The sequence below is a fragment of the Bos mutus genome, chromosome 1 (assembly GCF_027580195.1).
Source record: "Bos mutus isolate GX-2022 chromosome 1, NWIPB_WYAK_1.1, whole genome shotgun sequence".
NCBI classification, from domain to species: Eukaryota; Metazoa; Chordata; class Mammalia; order Artiodactyla; family Bovidae; genus Bos; species Bos mutus.
In genome coordinates, this window is record NC_091617.1 from 115,025,476 (window position 1) to 115,038,549 (window position 13,074).

A 13,074-nucleotide genomic window follows, 5' to 3' on the forward strand; every position below is an offset into this window, starting at 1 on the left:
TTGTACCTATTTTGCCCACACCTTCAATGTTGTAAATATTTTGCCCTTTTAGGCATATAGTAGTCACTTATAATTAATATTTCCCATGTTCTTTTCATTACTAAAATTGTTAGAAAGTTGTTATTTTTTTATCCTATGTACCAAGGTGGTAGTTATTTGTCATGTGTGTGTAAGAGGGTGTATATGTTAGTCTTCAGTCTTATCTGACTCTCTGTGACATCATGGACTGTAGCCTGCCAGGCTCCTCTGCCCATGGAAATCTCTAGGCAAAAATACTGGTGTGGATAGCCATTCCCTTTTCCAGGGGCTCTTCCCAACCCAGGGATCAAACACAGGTCTCCTGAATTGCAGGTAGATTCTGTACCATCTGAGCCACCAGAGAAGTCCCATTATTTGTCACCAGTTCAGTTCAGTTTAGTGGCTCAGTCATGTCTGACTCTTTGCAACCCCATGAATCACAGCACACCAGGGCTCCCTGTCCATCACCATCTCCTGGAGTTCACTCAAACTCACGTCCATTGAGTCAGTCATCAAAAATTACTATTTTTTTTTTTATAGTAGGGTATCTATTTTAAATGTTTCTATTTGGTTGGTTATATATTTTAAATGTTTTGATACAAATAAGTTCATTTGTATAATTTTTTAAAACATTCCTCATGTAAGCAATATCATGTGACATTTGTCTTTTTCTAACTTACTTCACTTAGTATGATAGTCTCCAAATCCATCCCTGTTGCTTCAAGTGGTATTATTTCATCCTTTTTAAAGGCTAAGTGATATTTCATTGTAAACATGTACCACTTCTTTACCCATTCCTTTGTCAATGGCCACCTAGGTTACTTCCATGTCCTGGCTATTGTAAATAGTACTGTGACAATAGGCACATGTATCCTATTGAACCATGGTTTTCTCCAGATATATGCCCAAGAGTGGGATTGTGGGATCATACAGTAGCTCTATTTTTAGCTTTTTAAGGAACCAAAATGTTATACACACACACATCTGCCAAGGTCCAGCCCCGGCTGATCCAGGGTATTCGAAGCTGGGATGGCGTCAGCGACTTTTTAAAATATTAATTAGAGATATAAAGAGTAATAGAATGAGGATAGCTTAGCAGGAAAATTCAGTGGAGAAAAGAGGCTAAGTAGCTTGGTTTACGCGGTAAACCAATAAAACTTCAAGACAAGAAGCTTGCACCACTTACGTAGGCCGCAGGCATCCTTCCATTCTCCTGAAGGAGAGGGGACACTGAGGCCTCCCCGGTCGGATCTTAGAAGCCCAGGCATAATTAGTAAGCATGGCGGGCTCTGCGCTCCAGATGGAGACTCAGCCAGAGTTTGAGAGAGAGACATGGGGAGATCAGTCTTTCAAGGAACTGATCCCAATTCTTTATTTTCCAGGGTCTGTTTTTTACACTGAGGTGTTATACAAAAGTCACGTGGGGACAGCAGTCCTGACTTTTATTAAAGTCAGGTGCTTCATACAAATGTATACAGAGGTCTTAGGGGTGTGACATCATCTTCTGGCCAGGGGGCCTGCTGACAATTTATGACCCTCTCCTTGTGACAGCGATCAGTAAACCAGGACACTTATTTCTCCAGGGGTGATTATTCTTAAAAAAGACTCCACCCAAATAAAGTTACATTCCTATAGGGTGAGGGTGTAGTGGGTTTTAGTTAAGGAAAGAATTTACTTAGCCTAAGGTCTAACATGATTTATATCAAAGGTTAATACTTATTTCTTCTATATGTTCATTAATGCGTGTAAGGGCAGGGGATGTGGAGACTTAGCAGCGAACATTGGCTCAACAAATGAAAAACCCTTCACCAATACAATTTCTAATCAGCCCACTATACTTATACTAATAGTTTTCTAACTTCTCTAAAGAACCTGTTTTAGAAGGTTTAAAGCATCTCGTGCCTGTCACGGTTGGGAGGCTGTGAGCAATCACATGTGGCTGGACAAGCCTGTCAGGCAGACTAGAGAACCTTCAGAGGAGTTTGTAGGTTAAAACACTCTTGTCACGCCCAGGAGTTTTTATTAACTGGAGCTCTAAGTTAACTCCTTCTCTGAAGGAGGTGGTGAGGGACAGCCCCTCGTAAAGTCAGAGGTGTAGGTGAGAGCACAAAGTAGTAAAGTAGGCAGGCTCTGGTTATGGGGGTAAATGCTCGAGGATTTCCAGGGGGACTCCTGAGGCTCAATCCCGCCTTTGCGTATGTCGAGCCTCCTTCCTCATGACCTTTGCCACGGGCGGAGTGCCTCCCGCCGGCTCCACGCACACATCCAAATATATATAAATTTACAGAATTACTATGACACCAGCACTTTTCTTAAACATTCCTCTTAGCCTCTGTGGAAATATTTTGCACACATATTTTATGAAAGACATAATGTCCAAGAATTCACATTAATGCTTCCCAAGTGGCTCAGTGGTAGCTTGCCAATGCAGGAGACCCAGATTCTATCCCTGGGTCAGGAAGATCCCCTGGAGAAGGAAACGGCAACCCACTCCAGTATTCTTGCCTGAAGAATTCTATGGACAGAGGATTCTGGAGGGATAAAGTCCATGGGGGTCATAAACAGTCGGACATGACTGAGCACGTACTCGTTTACATTAATGGAAAAGGGTGGAATGATAAACAGCCCAAAGGTGGTAGAATATAAAATCATATACATTTGACCCTGCCCCACATGCCATACCTTGTGATAACAGGAAGGACAACATACATCCACCAATACGTTTTTGAAGTGAGGCAATAGTTCAGGACTTGAGTCGGAAGACTGCTTTATGAACTACCAGCTGCAGGAAGATTAGTGAACAGGATGATTCCCCAAGAGGCAAACAAAGCAAAAAGAACTGTCATACCATGCAAGCAAATTTCCTCATTTTTGTTGTTATTTAGTCTCTAAGTTACGTCCAAGTCTTTTGTGACCCCATGAACTGCAGCCCGTCAGGCTCCTCTGTCCATAGGATTTCCTCATTGAGTTCACATAAAAGCTGCAGATAATATCACACTGACAGCAGTTGATTTGAATGCTTCTCATTCATAAATGGGCTTCCCAGGTGGCACTAGCGGTGAGGGTTGGGGTGTGGATGTGGGGGTGGGGGTCAATACCTGGGTCCGGGAAGATTTCCTGGAGGAGGAAATGGCAACCCACAACCCATTCCAGTATTATTACCTGGAGAAACCCCATGGATAGAGGAGCAGGCTGCAGTCGGGGGTCGCATAGATTCGGACACGTCTAAAGCACCTTAGCACACACGCACGCATTCATAAATAGACTGGAATGTAGCAAAATGCTCTGGCCTTATAATTACCGTAGTAGGCTGAAAAAACGACGCCTCACCAGGCTCCCCAGCAGTGGCACAGGCCAGGGGAACCATGATGACCTCATCACGTGGGAGTTGTGGCACGCACGCTGGATGGTGCCGCGCTGCTCAAAGAGACCCACGAAGGTCCTGCGCAGGCAGCACAGTGCTATGGAGGCAGGGCTAAGAGCAGGCCCAACCACCTGGGCCTCTGGAGTCCAGAGCCCACCGTGGGGGCATTGTCAAGTTAAAATGAGTTTATTAGGGTGGGCCCCCATCCTATATGATTTGTATTCTTATGAAAAGGAGAAAATTTGAATAGACAAATGTATACAGGGAGACTAGCATGTGATGATTGGATTTGTGCTGCCTCAAAGCAAGAAACTACCAGAGACTAGGACAGAGGCTTGGGAAAACATAGCTAGAGAAAAAAATAAAAAGCTTGGAAATTTTAGATATTGTGGTATGGGATCCAATCAGGTCTTCCCTTATACTGCCAATAAAGCAATTACAAAAGATTACTTTTGCTTCAGTTCAGCTCAGTTCAATCACTCAGTCATGTCCGACTCTTTGCGACCCCATGAATCGCAGCACGCCAGGCCTCCCTGTCCATCACCAACTCCTGGAGTTCACCCAGACTCAGTCCATCGAGTCGGTGATGCCATCCAGCCATCTCATCCTTGGTCGTCCCCTTCTCCTGCTGCCCCCAATCCCTCCCAGCATCAGAGTCTTTTCCAGTGAGTCAACTCTTCGCATGAGGTGGCCAAAGTACTGGAGTTTCAGCTTTAGCATCATTCCTTCCAAAGAAATCCTAGGGCTGATCTCCTTCAGAATGGACTGGTTGGATCTCCTTGCAGTCCAAGGGACTCTCAAAAGTCTTCTCCTTAGATGTTTCCAAACTTAAGAGGAAGCCAGATGCCCACTGTTAGAGATTGCAGTGGAAGTCTATCCAGGCTTTTTTCAAAGGTCTCTTCCAGAAATGTTCTGAGACCAAATTCACAAAGTAAATAAATGAGGATTGACTGGGCTACCTTAGCATACATCTATCCACAGTTTTAAGTAGGAAAAAAAAAAAAAGGAAGGAAAGGAATAAAAAAAGTGATTTCCTGCTCAGTGGAGTATAAGGTTTTTCAGAAATCAAAACCTAAACTCCATGAGCTTTTCTGTAGCTGTGGGCTACCCTTCCTGTCCAAGGATGTAAAGCTATATGCTAGTGAGACTCACACTAACACTCATAAGATTGAAAGAATCTTTTGTCAAGAATTACTGTAAAAAATATTTCGACTGTGGAACAACCAACAAAGTATTTTTTTTCTGACAAGCTGCAGTTTTTATGGTTTGCTTACACATCAGTTATTGTTGCAGAATACGCTTTCATAATGAAGAGATTTCCAAGAGGGTTTTTTTTTTTTTCCTAATAAGAACTAGTAGCCAATATTCTACATGATGACAATGGGAAGGAGATTCATTATTACTAAAAAAGAAATACTTTTACAAAAACTTTTAAAATATATATTAAAAGAGTTTAAAGGAAATTAAATCAAAACTGTGAAAGTATAAGTTGTTATATTGTCACGTTTCTATGTAGAGTGTATAAATGACAATGCAGAAAAATAACTGATTCCGATGACTTTTGTTTTCATTTGTGACAGTCATGGGGTTATTTTTCATCCTTTAAGTGCTGAAATTGAGCTGAAGAAAAATGGCTCTTTGCTTATAGTTAATTTCTTTCAGATTTGAAAAATGTGTGTGGTTTGTGGACTGTCATTTTTAATTTGCCATCTAAAATATGTAGGTTTGCCACAATGTCTGTTCTCAACTGAAGAAGTTAGATATCTCAGTTCCTCTTGGGTCAGCTGGGTTTAGATTTTCTTGCCACTCTCCAACAACACACACACAATTTCTTACTACATTTTCAACTTCTTGATTCAACTGATTAAGCATAATACCCAAGATTCATATTTCATATCATTGTACTATAGATTTGTTTTTATAACAATAAGTATTCTGTTTTATGATTCCACTCAACAAAATGCTTGCAGATATGATTTATTATTTGGCTATTTTGAGATGATATATTTGATGGGTTTTTGGGTTTTTTTGAAAAACCTTTTTCACTTCACTTTCAGATGGGCTATATTGGTGAGTGCATATTTAGACTTGATTGAGTTATAATAAATTATAATGTTGATCTGTTGCTGTTTGAAAACTACAAATTGGCTGAAAATGTCGGGGAAAAAAGGCTTCCTAAAAAATATGCAAATCCTAATCCCTATGAATGTTACCAGGTATAGGGGGGAAAAAAAAACAAAACAGAGTATTTGTAAATGTAATTAAGGATCTTGAGCTAGGAAGATTATCCTGAGTTATTGGGGTGGACTCTAAATGCAAAAACATGTATTTTTCTGAGAGGAAGGCTGAGGAGAAGGGCATATAAAGATGGAGAAGAGAGAAGTTTGAAGATGCTGACTTTTGAGATTAAAGTGACTTGTCTACAGCAAGGAACACTGGCAGCCATAGATCAAAGAGTCAAGGAGGCCTGACTAGAGCCTCAAAGGTTGCATGGCTCTTGTCAGAACCTGGATTTTGGTCCAATGATACTAATTTTGGACTTTAGCTGTCTAGAACCTTGAGAGAGTAAATTTCTATTGTTTTAAGCCACCAAACTTACAATAATTTAGTACAATAGCTACAGGAAACTGATACAATTACCTTGCAATTTTTTTTCATCTTCCCACTTGCTACTGCAATTTTTGTGCCTGTCTGGAAACTATCTTCTCTAACTTGCTGGTAACCATCTTATTTCTCAAATTTAATATGCACTTGTCCCTTTAGAACCAACATACTTACAATAAAGTATAAGTGAAGGGAAAATTGGAGAAGTGAATGGCAACCCACTCCAATATTCTTGCCTGCAGAATTACATGGACAGAGGAGCTTTGTGGGCTGTCCAAGGATGTAAAACAGTCCACTGGCTTGCAAAGAGTTGAACACTACTGAGCAACTAATACTCACACACTACTGAGTGACATACACACACACACACACACACACACACACACGCACACAAAGGGAAAATAGACGTGATTATATACTTTTTTTATATGCAAGTTCTGTGAATCAGAAAAATTGATAACCTATTCAAGGACATACAGGTAATGTTGTAAGATTCAAATCTAGATTTAGACAACACAAATGATATTATTCTTTGCACTACAGTTATAAAATACCAAAAGTTACAACCCAATAAGTGAAGACCACACATGTTTTGTATAAATGTATTTATAAATTCTTATCCAGCCAACTAACATACATTATCCCTTATTCTGAGACCTAGATTTAAATACAGCAATATCATAAATGATAAAGCTCCGTGGATTGCATCCTGAATATGGTCATGAGCAACTTGAACTCCAACATTTTGAAGTCTTGAAACATATATAAGTCCATCATCTCTCAGGACATCATATTCATAGGTCAGAATATAGGTTGATGGCAAATTCTGTAACTGGGACTCATTGGCCAACAAGGGTGATAATCTGATATACATAAGTGCTGGTGATGAATAACTAGATTTTCCAAGAATTGGTTTAGTATAAATATGGCCGTCCTACTTCTTGGGTAAGAGAGTACTCCAGTTAACAAACTTGAACAAATGTCTTGATTCCAGAGGCATATGTTGGTTTCTTCTCATTGCCTGGGGAAATGCTTCATCCTTGGTTAAATACACACTCACAAGTTTTATGGGTATGTCTCTTGTCAGAACTAAACCATGTTCACTTTCTCAGTGAGATGGTAAATAAGAATCAATGAACTGTAAGAAAGGGTAAAGCAAAGCTTGTATCTTGATTTTATGTTTTATTTCAAGATCATTTTGCACCTGAAAAAAAAAAGATAGTATCTTGTAATGCAAAGACTTCTGAAACACCAGGAGGAGGAAATTTAATTTTAATAATTTATGCAATCTTGAGATAAACAAGTCTATGTAAATTGATGGATGTTAAAATTATTTTCACAATACTTATGTCTTTCAGTGATATGAAAAAAAGTGTCATACTTATTGCAACAGTAAAGTTTTAAAAATTTTCATGTTGTGGGTGAGACTGATAGAGATACAAACTTCCAGTTATAAAATAAATGTCTCGTATGTAATGTATAACATGGTGACTATAGCTAATAATACTATGTTGTCTATTTAAACATTGATAAGATAGTAAGTCTCGAAAAGCCTCATCACAAGAAGAAAGTTCTAAATATGTGTGGTGATGGATATTAACTAGATTTATTGTGGTCGTCTTTTTGTTTTATATATACATATGTATATAATTTTTATATTGTACACATGTAACTGATATACTGTTATATGCCAATTACTCTCAATATAAATTTTTCTAAAGTCATATGGCAGAAGGTGAGGCACTATTGGTCTATACCCAAGAGAAATGGGGGAAACTGGAGCTGCAGCCTTAGTGAGCTTCTCAGTCTGAGATGCTGACAAAAGTATCAGCAACCTGGCTCCATTACCACAGTAACAGCACAAACTATTGCTTAGATTTGTGTTAGCAAATTGACGTCTTAGGATCAGTTGAGTTAGTACATAAAGTGAGTTCAACACAGAGGGCAATGGGGGAAATAAAGAATGAGAGGGAGAGATAGAGAGGAGAAAGGAAGGTACATACATTTATGGTGTTTTTGTCAAAAATCACCAATAGAAATTACCTAAGTAAGATATTCCTATGGAAAATTGACAGTATATATAAGTTTGTAAAAATTCTTGGCTGAAAGTAACCTAAGTGAATAGAAGAAATCAATGTAACTATTAAAATAATCTTATTTCATTTAAAAATTAAAGATAAATGTTTATATATTTAAAATAAATATTAAAAATTAAAATATTATAAAATATTCTTAAAATTTAACATAATGTTATTTGGCTAATAAGAAAAGTTCCCAACATCATGCCATACATTTTTAAGAAATATACAAATGTAGAAGTACCAAGACAAAAAATGAACAGGTAAGCCAATCAATAGGTAACTTAGCTTGTGAAAAAATAGTAATGTGTTTGTGAAACAAAGGAATAAAATTATGAAAAACATCTTGATGATATTCACACAGTTTTACATGCAAGGGAAAGATGTGGAATAATTGACAAGGATTTTCCTTTCCCGAGGTAGTGGGTATCCTGAGGTCTCATTTGTGACCCTAAAGACTATCATAGAGAACCTCAGGATAATGTCCAAGGAACAACTGTCTCAGCCGAAGTGTCGCATCTGAGACAGTGGCATCTGGACAAATGAAAAAACCTGCTACTGCTCCAGGTAAAAGCTCAGGAATGAAGGACATATCTCTTGGTCAACCTCTCACCACAGTGGCTAGCTGAACCTAGTGGAGGGAATACAATGAAATTCAAGAGGGCCATCAGAAAGGGAAATGCACCTCCACAATGCATGCTCAGGGTGCTAGACATTTCACAAGTATATAATAAAAATGAGCCAAGATAAAGCCCCCTGACAGAAACTCCTCTAGATCCAAAGCTCTCCCAAGTACCCTCAGGTAGATGGTCTAATGAGCAAAGGTCCACTATCTACAACTCACCCTCAGTGTCCCACATTTAAGAGACAGGGACCACTTGCCCAGGGATGAGGCAAAAAGGAATCTACCAACTCTCTTATCTAGCTCTAACCTTCCTTTCTGTACTGTTGCATGAAATAAATCACTTTCCTATGCATGTGCCACTGTTTGCCACCCCTACATCCTTATTGTGCCCCCTCTTGCCATTTAAACCTTTTTCCGGTCTCTCTCCTGTCCTTCAAAGCTCCTTTCAAAGTCAACCATTTTCTTTTCTTTTCTTTTTTAACTTTACAATATTTTCAAGATATTGGGAGAGCACCTTCTAATTAGATCCTTCACATTTGGCAATTCTGCCATATTCTCAATATCTGTGTTATCAGTCTGCTGTAAACTTTTCAGATATTTTCTACACATTTTCTATATACTTATAACCATATATATGTGATAGATGGGGAAACAGTGTAAACAGTGGCTGACTTTATTTTTCAGTCGGACACGACTGAATGACTGAACTGAACTGAACTAGTTTGGTCATAACTTTCCTTCCAGGGAGTAAGCGTCTTTTAATTTCATGGCTGCAATCACCATCTACAGTGATTTTGAAGCCCATAAAAATTAAGTCAGCCACTGTTTCCACTGTTTCCCCATCTATTTGCCATGAAGTGATGGGACCGGGTGCCATGATCTTAGTTTTCTGAATGTTGAGCTTTAAGCCAACTTTTTCACTCTCCTCTTTCACTTTCATCAAGAGGCTCTTTAGTTCTTCTTCACTTTCTGCCATAAGGGTGGTGTCATCTGCATATCTGAGGTTATTGATATTTCTCCTGGCAATCTTGATTCCAGCTTGTGCTTCCTCCAGCCCAGCATTTCTCATGATGTACTCTGCATAGAAGTTAAATAAGCAGTGTGACAATATACAGCCTTGACATACTGGCTCAATACTTGTTATTATTTTATTTCCCATTGGGTCTAAGATAGTAAAATGCTCAATACAGTTTGAAAAAATAATAGAAAATGAATGAATAAATATTGCTCTTCATTTTATAATTTTGTTAAGAGGACACTATTCTTGGGACCAGAAGTCACAGGATATAAAAAGAAGTAACAGGCATATAACAAATAGGTCGCCAAAATAACTCTGAATTATTGATCTATAGCTTAGTTATTTTCTTCTAAAGTCATCTCGACTCAAAGACAACCAGTTAATCAGAATGCAAAGGTACAAATAACCATTAATCTTGAAACATAAATATTAATGCTGAAAAAGCCCTGAATGGAACACTCTAAAAAATGGACATGAATATCATATAAATGGATATGTATTCCTCATTTTGTGGTCAACTCATATGTACCTGAATGCAAAAAAATATAAGTAAGACATTCATTTCAGGATGTCATTCTTTGGAGAAATAAGAATGAAAGTACAAAGTCAAGAAAGTTGAAAAACATACCCAGCTCATAGAAATATTCTTGAGAATTGGACATCAGTAACTGTATTTAAATTGTCCATTTCACTTTGTATTACTTTTTCAGTAAAATAAAGACCGTTGGGTAACTCAGTAATTAAATGATTATGGAAGATGTTCAACAAAGCCCATTCTTTATCTTTTTCAATAAGAACACAAGGGATATGATGCTATTAAACCTTATATATTTAAACACTATTAATCCTAAATTCAGGCTACTTAAAGAAAAATTCTCCTATATAAATTATTCACTCTGTACCTTATTTATTAAATTACCTAATTTGAATCTCTAATTTTTCAAGTTATAGGCCTTGCCACTAATATTATTGTCATTGTGAGAGTAGTTTATTAACATCATGGTAAAGATTGATCTCCTTGATCTCCATATTTGAAAGCAAAATTTGGGACCAGTTCATGAAAGGCATCTATATTATGGTTAAAAGCTTGGAGTTACATGTACACTCCTACATCAATTTTTTTGTTCACAACCAATCCCCAGGAGTTGGGAGTCATGGCTGAGGATTGTTTGGTCACAGAGTCAGAGAAGAGATGATGTTCCATGACTTTCTACCGTGCCCAGAGAGGCCTGTATCAGTCCACCAACTCAGCTTCTTTGAAGCCCACTCATAGCAGTTGTCTGTGTCACGAACACCTATGCCTGATATAAAGCCTACCCCAGGCTGCCTGAAGCATTATTAAGTCCTCTTCTACCTGCCAAATGTCCTGAGATCGAATATCTAGAGCATGATACCCTCCTGGAGAGTGGTAGTTTCCTCCTGCCAGTGGACTATACTTCAGTCCTTGCACTGAATCCCTCATTATCCACTGCCTCTCTCTACTCACTGGTTCACCAGGGTCCCTTCCAAACTTAGACTCCTGATTTGGGAGTGTGTTATCTATCCAAAGCCCTACACATCTGCAGAAGCTTACCCACTGCCTGTAATTCATAGAAAAATCAGTTCAATTCAGTCGCTCAGTGGTGTCCGACTCTTTGCAACCCCATGGACCGCAGCATGCCAGGCTTCCCTGTCCATCACCAGCTTCTGGACCTTGCTCAAACTCATGTCCTTGAGTTGGTAATGCCATTCAGCCATCTCATCCTCATAGAGAATAGATGTGTGCAAAATGTTAACTTATTTATGGTGTTCCTACATTGCTAGCAATGTCTTTGTACTCACACAGCTCAGCAAATCTGTTATATTTCAACCTTGAACACCTAGCTTTATGATAATGTGATCTCCCTCCTCTCCCCACCCCACCAACTAATTTCCTCTCCACTGACCTAACTCCACCCCCCAATACCACATCCAATTTTACAAAACACAGATAGTCAGTGAGTATCTGGATGTACTATGGATGACCATGAAGGAATTCCAATATGAGAGGCCTTTTGGTCTCATTCCAGGACACATGTTACAAGCACACTGGAAGCTGGAGAAACCCCATACCAGGCCTGCTATAGTCTAAACGTTATCTAAATGTGCTTCCATTATTCATATATTAAAAATCTAATGACCAAGATGAGGGTCTTAGTAAGAACACATTTGAGAATTGATTTGGTCATGAGGTGAAACCCTGGTGAATGGGATTAATACCCTTATAAAAGAGGTCTTAAATGGCTAGCTCTCCCCTTCCATCATGTGAGGATGCAATGAAAAGCCTGTGAGCTGGGAAAGGGCCCCAGTTCAACTTCCAGAACTGTGAGAAATAAGGTTCTGTTGTTTATAAGCAACCTAGACACTGGTATTATATACAGAAGCTCAAACAGACTAAGACAGGGCCCTTTAAAGAATCCAACTTACTCTCCTCTTTATAGATTCATCCCATCCTTTCCTGTTTCTTATTACCCCCTCAAAAATCCTGCCTCCCATTATGTTCTAAAAGTAGGACATTGCAACCTAGCATATGATGTAAAAGTGCCAGATTCACAGTGACCCATGCCCAGGTGCAATACCCAGTCAGTTGGGAAAGAGGAGCTTGAAATCAGTGCTACTCCATGGTTAAGATGTTCATATCTGAGTTTGAGTCCTGGACAAGTTATTTAACCTTGTAAACCCTCAGTTTCTTGATCTTTGAAATTGATGTAATAATAGTAAGTGCAGCATATGGCTTTTGCCAGGGCGAGATAAAGCATTTATAGTACAGTTTCTGGCATACAGAAAACAATAAATACTGATTATATTTCTTATTGTCATTGAAATAAATGTTGAAGGAACCCAACAGCTTATCTTTGGAATGCTTCAGAAAATATTTGTTGATCTTTCAACAGGCAAACCATAGGAAATGATGGCTTAGCTCCATTTTTGATTGAAGATACAGAGGTACTATCTGAACTGGACAAACATCTTAATAACTCCTATATAAACCATGGCTCAAACCACAGAAGGCTTCTGAAAAACATATGCTCCCCCAAACCCATGTAAGTATTAATATATGATGGATCATACACTGCTTCTTTTTACCATTTCAATCACTTGCTTAATCTGGCTTGTTACCCAGTTCTCTCCTATTGTTATTTCCCTTATTTCTCTAGAATACACATTTTTGACCAGCCCCACCTCCACTTTTAAACACACACCAAGCTCCCAGAAGTTCACTTTGGATTAAAGCTATCTACTCTTTGAGAAGTCATGATTACTAGTATTTAATGTGTATTTGGAGAAGGCAATGGCACCCCACTCCAGTACTCTTGCCTGGAAAATCCCATGATGGAGGAGACTGGTG

The 13,074-nt window shown here is 38.7% G+C and overlaps 1 pseudogene; it reads right to left on the reverse strand.

Annotated features, from left to right (window-relative positions):
- Positions 1–6,592: 6,592 nt before the first annotated feature.
- The window catches only part of LOC102285312 (arylacetamide deacetylase-like 2), a 42,410-nt pseudogene continuing 35,928 nt past the window's right edge, over positions 6,593–13,074 (reverse strand).